We start from the raw sequence: 16,602 nt of genomic DNA on the forward strand, positions 1-16,602 counted from the left end.
CACTCAGGTTGAGGCTTGCCTAGCAAGTTCTCAGCCTGTGCTGCATTTGAACTATAAGAAGGAGGATGGAACAAACCTATTTTCTATTTTAGGACTGAGTTGGATAAATTGCTAAGCAGAATCTATGCATTAATAGCCTTGGCTTCTCAACTGCCAAGGCAGTGATGAAGTAGATTTTGTTTTGTTTTTAACGCTAAAGTTTCTGACTAAAGTGTCCCTTCAATTTTTGAGCATTGTCGAACCCATGTTTATTACGATATCAGACTAGCCTGGTCTACATAGCAAGTTCCAGGACATCCAGAACTACATAGAGTAACCCTATCTCAAAAAAATAAAAAAGAAGAAGAAAGTCTCTTTGGCTTCTGGAACTACTGCAAGTAGGTAAAGGTACCAAGTCACCAAGGAAACCCAGCATCGTTTCTCCGGATTTGATAATTTAATTTCTAGCTTTTCTCCTGGAATCCTTTTAAGAATCTTTAGTGATATATTAATCACCCGCACAAAATACTCCACCTTCCACAAAGACAAGTAAGCCTTTCCCTTCAACACAAAGCTTATGAAGAAGACAGACCTTTAATACATGTCAAGAACAAAATAGAAGTCAACCAGAAGTCATTAGTATAATCCAGAATTTAGTTCCATGGAGTGAATTCAAGATATATCAGTATTTTATTCTGATTATAAGACAAGTTCTTTTAAAGGATGTCTCTGCAAATATGCTATTTTATGAGGGAAAATTTAACATATAGAACTTTTTCTACTTCACGATACAGCCTACATCAATCATATTACCAGAATCAACATGCTAGGAAGAAATACTTTCTTAGATACAATATACTTAACCCTCAGCAAGATTATGAACCAAGGCTTAAAAGAGTCTAATAAAATATCTCTATTTATATTAATTTTTGATGATTTCCTTCTTTATTCTCTATTCTTCTATGTTCTTTCTATTTTTCTATAGCTTATATACTCCAACAAAGTTTTTCAAACAATATAGGAATTACAAAGTGGTTGCATTCTACTTTTCAATTGAATGATTATAATGAATACAGAAAAAAAAAACATGTTTTTCGGCTACCTCACATGATTAAATATTTTACATACTACAGAGAAATATTTATATCAACCTTAATTCAAGGCAGCATAGAACACCAGTGGCTGACTAAATGTGTTTTTATCGTGTTAACCCTGCTACTCTCTGCTCCATAAAATGATATTATTCTTCAGCTCACATTTCATACAATAAAATTGCATGCCCTTCCCTTTACAGAGAATATTTTTTTCAACCTTACTATAACTAACTTTTCCAATACTTTTGAGAGATGATAGTTGTGTCTTTAAAAGATTGTGAGCAGATTCATACTCTCCACTGTATATGAATTTCAGTCATCTTGTTGTACAGAGCAGCATCAAAAAAATATATAGTTCACACTTTCCAAAACCACTGTAGCAGTTGAGTAAATGTTGCTGGGGCTAATAATAGCAGGGAGTGAAGGCTAAACAGCTCTTCAGAATAACATCTATAAATTCAAAACTGTGAGCAATAATGGGAAAAATAAAATTAGGAGAGGCATTATAGAAGACTCATTTTTACCTGTTTATTTGGGAAAATATCAAAGTAGCTAGGATGGAAGCTAGACCTATAACTCGCACAGTGCTTCTCCAATTTATTAAGTAAAAAAAGAAATACCTGCCTGGTAATGACACTTCTATATTAGCACTCTGGAGGCAGAGATAGACAAATCTTTAAGTTCAAGGTCAGCCTGGTATGCATAGCAGGTTCCAGGAAACCTTTTTTTGAAAAATCAAAAAACAAACCAGCAAAACAAACAAACAAACAAAAGCCACACTCCCAACATAACAATAAGCAGGAATCTAATAAAGGAATTCTCAGTGAAGAAAAAAGGCAGGTCTAACAGACATAAAAGATCCAATTTTGCTAGTAAGATTAGGACAATACAAATTTAAATAATTGGCATGTATATTTCTTATCAGCTTGCTGAAAAAGCTGGGTGGTTTAATTGCTGCTGAGAAAGAGGAAGACCCATATATCTTGAATCCAAGAGTCTATGTCAAAATCACTAACTGTGTGTGTGTGTGTGTGTGTTTCACAGAAGGATGAACACCAATCATATATTGTAAAAATAAAATAAAAAAGAAAGAAAACAAAATGAGGCATAATGTACAAGTTACATATCCCTTTGTCCTAATAAAATAAATATCTCCTAAAGGTCAGTTTGATACCGTCTCCTTCTCAGGGTGCCCGGAATTGTGTCCTATACAACCTGCACAGACAAATAAGTAGCTGATGGTTTCTCCTCACTATAAAATTGGCTTTTAGAAGAAACAACAATGAAGTTAAAAGACGCACATTTCTTTGATGAGTCTGAGTCAAAAGGAACTAGGACAAGTACCAAAAACAGCTCAGAATCCCCCCTGGAGTTACACTGCAGAGAATCATGATCGTTCCACCTGCCTTGCTCAATTGGGCTCAAGAACTTTCCTATGAGTAGTGTCCAACCTACAGAAACATCGTGTTACCTACAGAAACATCCACTTAATGAAGAAAGAATTTGTTTAGAGCATAATGAGTAGAGACAAACCACTGGAGACAATGCTTGCCAGTGAAAGACCATAAACCTCTGATCCAGCAAATAATCCCTGCCAGGAAGTCTTATTTTAGTTAGAAAATGATTTTATACAATCCATGCAAGTCCTCATTGCTTTGTGTTTAATATTTTAAGGATCTTTGAGCTTGGCAAGCTAGTATTGGAAATAAACTAAATGCCCTTTTCGGGCTTTAAGAACTCAATATCAGGGTAGGGAAAGGTATAATGACCTTTCATTATAGAAACCTAACAACCCTCCTTTCCCCCTCATCCACCTGAATTTTAAGAACAATGCAATTGTATAATGAGTATGGTCGCAATAACCACACTCAGTGAGGATAAGATGAAACCAATACATGTCAAAGATTTTTTGTTTTTTTGTTTTTTGAGACAGGGTTTCTCTGTAGCTTTGGTCCCTGCCCCGGAACTAGCTCTTGTAGACCAGGCTGGTCTCCAACTCCCAGAGATCCGCCTGCCTCTGCCTCCCGAATGCTGGGATTAAAGGTGTGCGCCACCACCGCCTAGCTCATGTCAAAGATTTTTAAATTGTATGGTGAGTTATTAACTCCAAGAGGTCTGACTCATCCTACCTTTGTTTCCTTTCTCTAGTATTCCTCAGGCATTTTAGAAAATATTGCATTTAAATTGTAGTTATGTTTATAATTATGACAAAAGGAATCTGATATACAGAAAAGTCCAAGTCATGGATAGACCATGAAGTAAAATGTGCCTTAATTCCTTGGTAGTGCTTTAATGAAATAGAGTGCATCATTTACATTAGACACTCTCCTTTCTGGAGGCTAAGAGTCAATAGTTAGGGCCAGAATCTGGCAAGGGTTTTCTTGTTACATTATCTTATGAAAGAAAAATAAGAGAGGAAATGAGGGAGAAGAGAAACCCACTTATGCACCAATACAGCTACTTCCCTGATAATAACAATATGAATACAGAGAACTCGTGGAGCAAGTACTTCTCACAACAGACTCCACAACTCTGTATTGCTCTGTTGAACATTGTGTTTCTAACACATGCTTTCCATGACAAACACTCAACCACAATGCATGATATTGCCTCTTCTAAATACATTCACTTCACATACTTAGTTTTTTTTTTTTCTTGGTAATTTGAACTTATTCATTCAACCCTAACTTTTCAGAAAAACTTTCTTATGTAATGCATGATCGACAGTTATTTTAGCAACCTGAATTTTGTACCAGGCACTTAGTTCGCAGTGGAATAATATATTCCTTGAGGTTCTTTGCAGTTAGGAATAGCCATGTGCCTAAATCACTACCAGTGAATGAAACTATAATAATGCTACTTCCATGACCAGGCCATAACATTTTGCCCATGTACTTTACTGTTCTCTCTCAACTTCCCACATATCCTTGCTGCCGTTCCTTAAATGAAGACAACTGGGCAGAGGAAGTGGGTTGTTTCCATAATTTATATAATCAGAACAAATTAGTTTTTCTGCTCCATTATCAAAGAGTTATTGTTATGAAGTTTTATCACTCTTTAGTTCACACACATTAAATATCATTTTGTTTGTTTGTTTTTCTCTACACCTTTATATTGTATTCACAGAAACTTGTGTTTATTCCTCAGCACGAGATCCTAGGATAATGCCAATATGGACCAATCTTCAGAGTCGCCTGATTCAGATGCCTCTTAGTTTCAACCTCTCTGTCTTTTGTTTGAAGCATCATATTAAAAATTGCTAGATAATTTATGGCCAGCTCTCTCATGTTTTAGTCAATCAAAATAAGAACAATAAAATGTATTTGCCAGGCACACATTGAGCATCATGTAATACGAGAGAGAGAGAATATTGTCCAATTATCAATATTTTACAAAAGTTTAGAGGGCATAGTCCTTCTTTGAGAAAGCAAATATTCCAATAAGAATATTGGAGTGGATTTAATATTCAGTATACTGTCGCATGTTCAGTATGAAAGCATAGAAGACACTTAGAAATCATAATTGTATTCTTGTATAGACTGTAAATGGAAGACGGAGGAAAATAGGAATATCAGAAAAAGATTACCTATAGATTTTAGAATGACAATTCTTTTTAGTAGCACACCCATACCAACTGGAACTAGTAAACTACAAGGACAGGGAGGCCTAGCACTTCTCCCTAGAGCCTCTTTGAGACTTTCAGGAGAGGATATTTGGTTCTGTCCATGAAAATCAAATATATAAAGAATTTTGCTGAATAAATCAGAAGGCATGGAGAGAACATGGTTGGGGATAAAGAGGTCTATGTTCCCTGTCAATGATTCAGAGGAGCAAGCCTCTGAAAGCACTAGTAGGGAAGGGAAAGCTTTAGCAATGGTTAAGATGCACAGACGGGGAGGCTTTGACACTGGTTAAGATGACCAAGAACAACAAAGTGGGGTCACCCATCATCCCACCTATGTTTCATACTGTGATTTCAGTGGCAGCTACCAAAAAGAAAAAGCAAGCAACAAAAGGATATCCAACCTCCCCTATGACAAAGGTTTCTAAACTGAGTCACATCTTTTCTAGGAGAAATTCAGTATTTAATTAATGTATTTGTTTAGAATTTTTACTACTATGTAATATGTTGTATCTGATTATTGAATTTGAGCTTTTTCTTTTATTCCAAGAGAAGTGTAGCCATCTCAGAGTTATCAAACACCATGTCTCTATTCAAGTCTCTAAACAGGGAAAAAGAAAATATATTATATAATGTGTAAAAAGGCCATGTGATGTGGGATTTCCCTCTGTGTGCTGCAATTACCATTAATGAATAAAGAAACTACTTTGGATCTATAGCAGGGCAGAACTTAGGTAGGTGAGGAAGACAGAACTGAATGCTGGGGAACAGAAGGGTGGTGTCAGAAAGAAATCATGGAGCCACTGGAGACAGATGCTGGTAACTTTATCAGGTAAGCCACAGTCACGTGGAGATACACAGATTAATAGAAATGGGTTAAATTAATATGTAAGAATCTCAGGAAATTAGGAATCAATCTACTTCAGGATCCAGTAATACCACTCTTGGGAATATACCCAAGAGATGCCCAATCATACTACAAAAGCATTTGTTCAACTATGTTCATAGCATTATTTGTAATTGCCAGATCCTGGAAACAACCTTGATGCCCCTCAGTGGAAGAATGGATAAAGAAAGTGTGGAATATATACACATTAGAGTACTACTCAGTGGTAAAAAAATAATGACATTTTGAATTTTGCCTGCAAATGAATGGAAATAGAAAACACTACTCTGAGTGAGATAACTCAGACCCAAAAAGATGAATATGCTATGTACTCACTCATTAGTGGACTCTAGCCATAAACAAAGGACATTAAGCCTATAGTTGACAAGCCTAGAGAAGCCAAATAACAAGGTCAACTCAAAGAAAAACATATGTAGATCCTCCTGGAAATTGGAAGCAAACAAGTTTGCTGGGTAAAAGTTGGGAACATGGGGGTGAGGTGGGGGTGGGAGAAGGGAAGAGGGGGAGAGAGAAGGGAAAAGGGAAAGACTGGAGAGTGCTTGGGGAGTGGGAGGGTAGAGATGGAGGAAGGGTGGATATAGGAGCAGGGAAGAAGATATTTACATTAAGGGAGCCATTTTAGGGTTGGCAAGAGACTTGGCTCTAGAGGGGATCTTAGTTGTCCACGGGGATGTCCCCAGCTAGGTCCTTGGGCAGCAGAGCAGAGGGTGCCTGAACTGGCCTTGCCCCACTATCATACTGTTGATTATCTTGAATATCACCATAGAGTCTTTGTCCAGCAATGGATGGTGATAGAGATAAAGTCCTTCCTCAGAGCATGTACTGAGCCCCCAAGGTCCAGTTGAAGAGCAGAAGGAGGGAGAAGATGAGCAAGGAAGTCTGGACTGCAAGGGGTTGGTCTACCCACTGAGACAGTGTGCCTGTTCTAATAGGAGCTCACCAAATCCAGCTGGACTGGGACTGAATGAGCATGTGATCAAACTGGACTCTCTTAACATGGCTGAAAATGGGAGCTGACTGAGAAGTCATTGATAATGGCACTGGGACTTGTTTCTACTGCGTGCACTGGCTTTTCGGGACCTTAGTGTATTTGTCTATTTGGATGCAAAGCTTCCTAGAACCTGATGTGTGTGTGGGGGGGAGGGGGGCTTGGACTTCCCACAGGGCAGGGTTCCCTGCCCTCTCTTAAGCAGAGTGGAGGAGGGAGGAGGGTGAGGAAGGGAGGAAGTGTAAATTTTTTGAATGGAAAAATAAAATAATTAATGAATAAGAAGCTAGAACTAATGTGCCAAGCAGTGTTTTAAATAATATAGTTTTGTGTAGTTATTTTGGTTCTGCGTGGATGGGATAAATAAGTAGTCTCCTCCAACCGCTATGTAGATATGATAAAATGTCAATTATAAATTTGCATATAACTGTGGCATGCATTTCATATGGTATTCCTCTATAGGTAGCTCTCATTCATGAGACCAAGTAAACTTCCCAATGAAGTCCTGCCACAAGGACATCTGCTTACTTTTGCAATACTGCTATTTTTCAAATATTTATCAGATATATATTTTTCAGAGAATACCAACATCCTACTAATTAAATATTTTACTGAACAGGCCTGAAAAAACAACATTCCAGACATTTGACATGTTACTGAGTCTCCACCCTCAAAAATATACTTTGAAAGACTTGTTTAATATCTAGAGGAGATTTTGTGTCTAAATTCTCTCAATAACTCTCTAAGGACTGGTGATAACTCAGGAGTCATGGTACCTCAGTGAAAATCAGATGCCATTTTTTATGTGACTCTTTGGAATTTTCTTCCAAATACTATTACTAATTTACCCTTCAACTAAGACTCACTTAATCCCCAAATGATATTTTCTGTATTGGCAAAATTGCCTCATATTTTAACTGTCATTGGTAAGTTTGAAATTAAATTTACCAGTGCACAAAATGCATTTTATTTCTTCCTCCATCTCTCAGCCTACAAAGGCTATGTGCCACAAATGAATAAAAATAATTAAGTCAAAATAATGTTCTACCAGGCCAGTTGCAGCCATTTACTGACCCCAGACACCTGCAAATTTGGGGAGTTAATTCAATCTGTCTGAACCATGATAAGAAAGTAGAGACTTAGAAAGGACCTTTTATACATTTTTCAATCTAATAGACCAGATAAGGCACTAGAAAATCTAGGTTATAGTGAGAACTAAAGCAGGGTACAGAACTGCCAGGTCACATTAAGAACTTGAGTTGGAGACTCAGTTTAGTGAAGTTTGTTATTTCTGATGTTACTGTTAGGTTTGGAGAGCTTCACCGAGCTCACTTTCCTCATCATTGAAATAGGGTGATAATAATGAGACTTGTTTCACAAAGTAATGATTATTTCAAATGGTGGAGGTAAAAATCTTTGTATATTATATGAATAAACATTAAGCTTAAACCTGGAGTCCTTGTGATTAGAATGACCTGGAACAGAAAAATGCCCATAACAATGACATAGTTCTCTACCCTGCTACTACATCTCCACACCCTGCTAAAATGCAGATTTTCTTTCTCACATCATGTGATGTTGGCACAGTATAGGTCAAAGGAAGGTAGATAATAGAACAATCAGGGACACAGCTTTGCATCCTTAGTAAGAAAGTGTTGACTCTATTAATGACCCCAAATTGGCAAAAAAAAAAATACCATAAATAGCCACTATTACATTTCAGTTAATAGTTTCCTTAGTATCATGGTAGGTGACTACAATTAGGATTCATCAAATTTCAGGACTTCAACCATTCTAGAATTGTCTTGAGATTCTAGAGGAAGACAAGTCACCCTAAGGAAAAGGGTACAAAAGCTCCAGATTAGTATTAAGTGGGAGACAACTTATAATAAGCTATAGGAGAGCCACAAAATAAGAAACAAATATATATAATTTAATTTGTTGTAAACATTATTATAAACAATAAAATAATTCCCATTTTACCTTCAATTTTCAAATGAAGATAATAAATATATTTGCATATGTCAATTTACTTTGAAACTGATCGAAATATCACAAACAGAGGACTGGTTTAAGTACTCGGATTAACACAAGTAATAAAATAGCTATAAAACAAAATGTCAGCTGGCTCAAAATTATTATTATTCTTATAATGGTGTACAGAGTAAGCCATAGTGGATCTATACAATTTATATTTCAGAAAAAAAAATATAAGATCCCCAAAATTAACTACCTTATAGAATAAGTCTTTAGAATAACTGGAACACAATTAATAAAAACTCAAAGAGAGAAACTGGAGTTCAACCTGAAGATCTGAAAAGCAAAGCAGCCAGCCTCGACCCCATTCCGAAATGGCAATCCTGCTTCCAGGAATCTCAGAATGAGATTGAACCTGTGAGTTGTCTCTTCCTATTTTATAATCCTCTCTAGTTCTGGGATTAAAGGCATATACCACTACCTCCTGGTTTTTATGTCAAGCTAGTGTGGTTACTTGTTGGGATTAATGAGTCCTGGCCTTCAGTTGCTTTTCCCTCCCAGAACTTTCTAATACAAGTTACTAGAAGCTGTGCCTAGTTAGAGGATCAGAGGATCACCTGTTGACCATTAACTGCAGTGTATTTAAATCTACATGATGTTAATAAAGATGGGCTTTTCTGAACCACAGTTGGGAGCTGCGTGTGTCAGTTCGTGTCTTCGTCTGAGTTCTCAACCTCCAGCCCCCTTTCCCGAAGCTCGGGAATTGGGTGCCAGCTCACAGAGCACAGACACGGGGGCGCAGTGCGCGGCAGTTACTGGCATTAAAAGTGTGTTAGTTATTGTTGCCTAATCTATAAGGCTGGCCAATGAATGTGACTGTTTTGCTTTTCTGATTCTCAGGCAAGTTTTATTTATTATTATTTATTAAGTGAAATATCATTACAGATAGTATTTTTAAAATTAGAATTTTTGCTATGTTCATATGGATCTGCATAAGTATATGCCAAATGAGTGTAGGTGCCCACAAATTTAGGAAGAGGGCTTTGAATCTTCTGGATGTGGAGTTATTGAGAATTGTGAACTGCCCTAAATTGGTACTAAGAACCTTAAACTAGGTCCTCTGTAAGAACAGCAGTGCTCTTAACCACTGAGATGCCTCTTCACTTCCCTGGAAATAGGCTTTTAATCTTTGTGGGGAGAGGAGGCTATACTGAAGATTAAACTCAGAGTCTTAAGTACGCCAAGCAAGTACTCTACCAGAGATCTACATCTCTAGACCTCTTAGTCTTACTGTCGTGTGTTTTATTCACCTACTTGTATATAAGTGTGTTTCTATTTAGTAAAATCCTATGTCCTTTGTTCATCAATACATCTATTTTACCTATTGCTTTCACCAAACGACAGAATAAACAAATGTCCCTTAAGAACTGAAGAGTTTTACAAGGCTATATGTTCTTCAGCCTTTCTGGAGATATGCTTTCATTTCAAATTAATGAGTCCTTTCCTGTCTATTCTCCCCCAAAGTTCTTCAAGCTGAAATAACAAGTCTCTGGTGTGGGATTCCCCTCTGTATGTTGTTAGTATGTTTTATTGCCATTGGTTGATAAAAAAGCTGCTTTCAGCGAATAGCTTAACAGAATATAGCCAGGCTGTAAAAGATATATAGAGAGACTAGGTGGAGTCAGAGAGATGCCATGTAGCTGCTGAAGGAGACAGACACCCAGGAACCCTATCAGTAAATCCCCAGCCTTGTGATAAAATACAAAATAATGGAAATAGGTTAATTTAAGATATAAGAGCTAGCTAGCAATATGCTTAAGTGACTGGCCAAGCAGTGTTTTAATTAATATAGTTTCTGTGTGATTATTTTGAGTCTAAGCAGCTAGGAAACAAACAAGCAGCCTCTGTCTTCAAGTGTCCTTCACTGTCATTATTCCTTAGCCAGAAATACAGCTGAGAGAGCAACAGCAACATCAGCCCATGCTAAAAGTGGCTTATTCATTTTTCCTGCCTATGATGGCCCTTCTTTGTCAACTGGACTACATATGGAATTAATTTAAACCCCAAAATGGAGGAAAAACCTGGGAGGAAATTTTGTTAATTTGAAGTAAAAAGATCTACATTATTCTGGATTTTGAAGCAGGAAGATGCACTGGTATAGGAAGTACTTCTATCTATGCGTTGCTTTTATTGGTTAATGAATAAATCTGTTCCTGCCAGTGGCTTAATAAAGTAGAGCTAGGTGGAAAAAACTAAACTAAATGTTGGGAAAAAGAAGGCGCAGTCACTGAAAAGCCATGTAGACCCCCTGGGAACAGGAGCCTCAGCTGGAGCCTGCCAAAACTTTGCCAATAGGTCACAATCTCATGGTGATGCACAAATTAATGGAGATGGGTTAGTTTAAGATGTAAAAGCAAGCTAAAAATATGTTTAAGCTATTGGTCAAACAGTATTGCAGATAGTATGGTTTCTGTGTAATCATTTTGCGGCTGAGCAGCCAGAAATGAACTATCATCCCCCACCTACAACAACACACCTTCTGCTGGAGTCTATATGAAGAAACAGAAGAAGGAAGCTTTTGCTCTCTGCCTACTTGCCCTCACCTTGCTAGCAAGTCCTTCCTTCGCTGCCGTTAGAGCCTACTTCTTTTGGATTCCAGTGTACACTGATTAATAAAAAGAGATATGTAGCCTCATAGACTGAGACACTACTGGAGTCTTTGTCTTTCCATTCGCAGCCATCCATTGTTGGACTAGCTAAACAACAGCCTGGAAATCATTCTAATAAATCCTTTTTTATGTATTTAGAGAGATTCATTCTACAAGTTCTGTCACTCTAAGGAATCCTAACTAATACACTGCCCTTTCTGCAGTAGTTAGAAGGCCTGGTAACCATGAACAATTCTTTTCTTTACATCCCTGTAAAGATACCCTGTCTTAGTCTCCTCTTAGGAGTGCTTTGGACACAGCCCAGTTAGATATGTCTTGATGAGCTCTTTTTTTAAAGTGGTCATCTCTTCCCCCATCCCTACTTCATGAGGACGTTAACCATATGGGAAGAATATAGTAGCAGGTGGCAGCAGACGGATGATACCCTATATATCCTGAATAGAAGTCCCTAGAGTGACAGCTGTCTCAATGAATTATTTATTCTGTTGATTTTGTGCTGTGGGTGATGCCAGAAAATCCACACAAGGACTGCTAAATGATGAGCTCTCAAATGTATTATCTAAATGGATGAGCATATGATGATGTGAAACTCAGGATTAGCCCAACAAGCATTTTTGATCTGAACTTAAGAAAAGACTGAAAATAAAGTGCTATGATTGGGAAGTTACTAAGCTGTGATCCATGGATGGGTATTGAAGGCTTTTACAATCCTTCAAATTCTACATGTAATTTTACTCACATGTAAAAATTTTAAAGAAAGCCTAATCTAAAATTTAGAGACCATCTTCTGTTTATTTTCTACATAGGACAGCTAAAGCACTAAGAGGTAGTCACAAAAATGTAAGTTTGGCTGTCTCATCTTCTACAGGAAAGACTTCAGTGGCTCCTGTCAGCTCCAGGCAAGAGCCAACGTATAGATACAGGATAAAGTGAAAGATCTGACATCAGCTAACTCCAGTGCCGTGCTCACCATGGATTGACAAGCATTCCCTGTACAGCTGGCTGATTTATTCATAGTTTCTGAGTGGTTCATGCTTCCCTATAGTGATATTTTGTTTATGATCTAACAAATTAAGCTTGCCTGAGGATCAGAGTGCAAAGCTAGCCATACTAGTCAGCCTTACATGCCAGGCAGTGGTGGCACATATCTTTAATCCCAGCAGCCATACAGTTAGCCATAGAAGCCAGGTGGTAGTGGTGGTACACGCCTTTAATACCAACACTAGAGAGAAATATACTGTGGGATGAGCCAGGAACTTGCTCTCTTTTTCAGTCTGGAGATTTTGTAGAAGTAAGAGCTCTGTAGTGATTGGCTGCTTTACTTCTCTAATTTTTCAGCTTGAACCCCAATATCTGACTCTGGGTTTTTATTAGTCATGCTATACTTCGCTTTGGAAATATTTCTTCTTTTCTTCACCTAAGTAACTTTAATGCACTGTGTGACCCTCTAATGGCTCGCTTTGGAAATATTTCTTCTTTTCTTCACCTAAGTAACTTTAATGCACTGTTTGACCCTCTAATGGCTCTTCCCTTGTAAAAATGTCCTTCCATACAGCCTCTATGGCCGTCTTTGTTAGGTGATACTTTGTCTTGACAGCTACAGGTCTTGACAGATACAGGAGTCTGTATCTCCCCACTGTTGTTTCATGTTTGCTGTTCTGAATATATTACTTTTTTATAAGAGCCTTGCCATCCTTGAGCTCTTCAAAAAATAAAATAAAACTTCTAACTTCACCTTCTTCAGAGCCCAGTTGTGTTTTGGACATGTAATGTCCCCCATAGGCTCATGTGTTTGAACATTAGTCTCTAATTTGTGATACTGTTTCAGAAGGCTGTGGAACACGTATGAGGCAGAGTCTCATTGAAGAGACCATAATGGAGAGAACTAAATAGCTACTACAGTCCTATTGACACACTAGTACAGGTAGGATGGTATAGAGCTAGTGAGGACAGAGACAGACATGGACTCCTGCCTCTTTTGTTACTAATCTTCACCCTGTGTTCATTTCTTTACAGCTTTCCTCTGTGAACCTCACTGGTGGAGGATTCAGTTCCCCCACATTCTCCGGAATTACTTTCTGTCTGTTTTCATAAAATCCATGATTTGTATACTAGTTAAGAGTGAATATGTAACAGAGTATGTGAGGTGCCAGAGAGTGTGCCTTGGAAAGAGGAGAAGAGGAAGGAAGAAGAATAACAAGAAGAGAATAATTTTATGTAAATTTGTAAGTACAGTTGAAGACTATCTCAACTACTCATATAGCTCAAATTAAAACTTAAACTCTATCTCAAGTTTACAAAAGAAAACAAAAACAAAAAAATATATAATCACTTTATGGGTCTTGGAACTCTGACTTTATTTTTTGGGAAACAAAGTCAGTTTCTGCATCAGGGGAAGACTGAGCAAACACAGATGGAAGGGGCAACCTGGGGGACCTTGTTTCTTGGCAAGCCACCTGCCATCATCCCCTAAGACTCTGGACTGAATCTTCAGATGATTTAAAAGGAAGTATCAATTCGATTTTATGTACAAACAGTCAACTGCTTCACTTCTCCAGTTCACTACAACATAATAATAGGGAAATCACAAACACAAAGTATCCCCTCTATCAATTGACTTGTGTTCATTGTATTAAAATGTGCCAAAATGTGGCCATATGTTGTGATATAGGACCATAATTCTATACTGGAGAGAGAGAAGAAAGGAGCAAACCCTAAGTTTTAAGCCTGCTTGGGATTCATAGCCGGGCCCCGTCTTAAGGAAAACAAAAAAAAAAGAAGTGGAAAGCAAAACAAACCCTTGTATTGTTGCTCCTTGGGACCTTTATGCTACATAGGTTTCACTTCTAATTAGAAACATGGTTCCCTTAGTTCATTTCTTTTTTAGGCAGGTATCATTCTACTATGTGCTTCAGCAGAGAAGTTACCTTCCTAGAGAACACTTTCTGAATGAGTAAGATTCCCTCTCCCAAACTGTTCCATGGCACTTACTCTGCTAACTGTTCTTACCTTGTTTCTTCTTATCAAACTCTCAGTTTTCAATTGGCAGACAAAACTCAGACTGAGAAATGAATTCAAGATGTTTTATCTAAACAAATTGTGTGATCTCCTTTTAAGCAATATCTGGGAAAATGATGCCAGCCCTCCTCCATCAAGAGCTGTGGCAAGATCCATCCTGACTGTCTCAGAGTAGGACCCAGCCAAGCACCAAAACAAAGTGTTTAGAGGAGGCAGTCAGCATAGTTTGGGATATGTTTAAAGACATTTACCTTTAGTTTCTGGGCCTTTCAAGAAGTCATTCTGCTGGTGGCATCTTGTAGAAAAAATACTCTGAGTTTTTAAACCAACAGCAGTGTTCCCAGCTTTAAAGAAATGGGGGGAAGGTGCGAGTAAATGCAACGCTACGTGACTATAGTATCTTTATAGGATTATAAATCAGCTGGGAAGCACTATCCAAATAGCAGCTTCCAAGATGCTGCTATGTAATTATAACTCATCAGCATGTCTTGCATGTTCAAAAATAACCTGCTATACTTTCCTCATTTTCTCAGACTAAAGAAGGGATGATGACAACAGACCTCAGAGATGATAGCAAGCTCATTCCTAACATAGAGAGGCTATTAGCTTTGCATATTCCTAGAATTCAGTTTAGCTACCCTCTATCTTCAGTTTTGTAGTGCTTGAGAGGTAGAATGGTTTATCTACTGAATTTTAAATAAAGAAGAGATTACCACCCTAAAAATAGAGAACAACTCGTGGCTTTATGGAGATGAAGATATGTAGGAGTCTTTCACTCACTGTCTCTTTGGTGTGACTCTCCAAAATGATTCAGAGATGAACCAAATGGTTTCATTAGCTAAGGTGTCAAGAATGGAAAGGTTGAAGACCATTTTAGGCCCTTGGTGATTGGGTACATGATCTACCCTATAATCATCAGGCTCATGCAGCCATCTGTGACCAGAGGCCTAGGAAGAGGCCAGTGGAAAAATGGGCATGGCCTTTCTAAAGCAGAGGGCAAACTTCAGTATCACATAGTGCAAAAAAATCATTTTATTCATGGTGCCTACTAGAAATACTTGAACACATCCCAATATTATAAATGTGGAAGAAGATAAGGCTTTCAATGTCTTTACCCTTTATTGCAGATGTTTAAGATTAAAACTTAAATACTTTAAGGAAGGAAAAATTGCAAGACATTATTTTTCTATCTACTCTTTCTGGACCCTGCCTTTCCCAAATTCAATGTTTCAGTATTTTTTTCTAGAGTTAGGATATACCTGGTTTACCTTTTATTTCATGTCCATACCAATCCTAAAAGGAGATATATGAAGTATGCCATCCTAGTTCCTATCAGCAAGGCACTTTCAGATTTAATCTTTCTGAACGGGTAGAGAGCCCTTATTAGAAACAACAATTCATAATAAAATTCTATGTTTGTGTAGTCTAAAATAACTCCACTCATTCATGTGCCACATGCAATAATGATCCAAATCAGCCAAGATGAAGCCAAACCTAAGTGCCTACTTTCTCATAGTCATAAGCCATGGAAATCTCAGTTGCTGAGGAAAAAAATACATTTTCATTGGTAGTTTAATAAGGCACAAAGCAGTTAATTTTTGCCTGTATTTTATTGATGACTTCATTTCATATCGTGCTAGAAATCATTGAGTTGTTTTTAATGAGAAATTTTGATAGATGCTCCTTTAGGCTTAATTCAGGTAAATTAGATTTTTGCTCTTTAAAACAGTAAAAATGGAGCAGCAGACAGTGAAAAATTATGTGGTACTATGATTTGATGAACATAGCTAAGATTCACTCCTAGAACCTATGGGCCTAAAACATATTTTAACCATATAAAGTTGATGTTCTCACAAATTCTGTGAAGAATTTTTTTGGGATTTTGATAGGGATTGCATTGAATTTATAGATTGCCTTTGGTAGAACTGCCGTTTTTACTATGTTCGTCCTAACCATCCAAGATTATGGGAGATCCTTCCATTTTCTGGTATGCTCTTCAATTTCTTTCTTCAAAGCCTTAAAGTTCTTGTCAAATAGATCTTTCACTTCCTTGGTTAGTGTAACCCCAATATACTTTATGATATTTGTGGCTATCATGAAAGGTGAAGTTTCTCTGATTTCCCTCTCTGCTTCTCTATCCTTTGTGTATAGAAGGGCTACTGATTTTTTTTTAGTTGATCTTGTATTTTGCCACATCACTGAAGGTATTTATCAGCTGTAGGAGTTCTTTGGAAGAGTTTTTGGGGTCACTGATGTACACAATAATATCATCTGCAAATAACGAAAGTTTGACTTCTTCCTTTCCAATTCAAATCCCCTTGATCTCCTTATGTTGTCTTATTGCTATT

The 16,602-nt window shown here is 37.5% G+C and overlaps 1 protein-coding gene across 2 annotated transcripts in view; it reads right to left on the reverse strand.

The window, feature by feature from the left end:
• The window catches only part of Fgf14 (fibroblast growth factor 14), a 455,655-nt gene that overhangs the window by 313,231 nt on the left and 125,822 nt on the right, over nt 1-16,602 (reverse strand). The gene's annotated exons all lie outside the window — the stretch shown is intronic.

This window comes from Microtus pennsylvanicus, chromosome 15, assembly GCF_037038515.1.
Source record: "Microtus pennsylvanicus isolate mMicPen1 chromosome 15, mMicPen1.hap1, whole genome shotgun sequence".
Lineage (NCBI taxonomy): Eukaryota > Metazoa > Chordata > Mammalia > Rodentia > Cricetidae > Microtus > Microtus pennsylvanicus.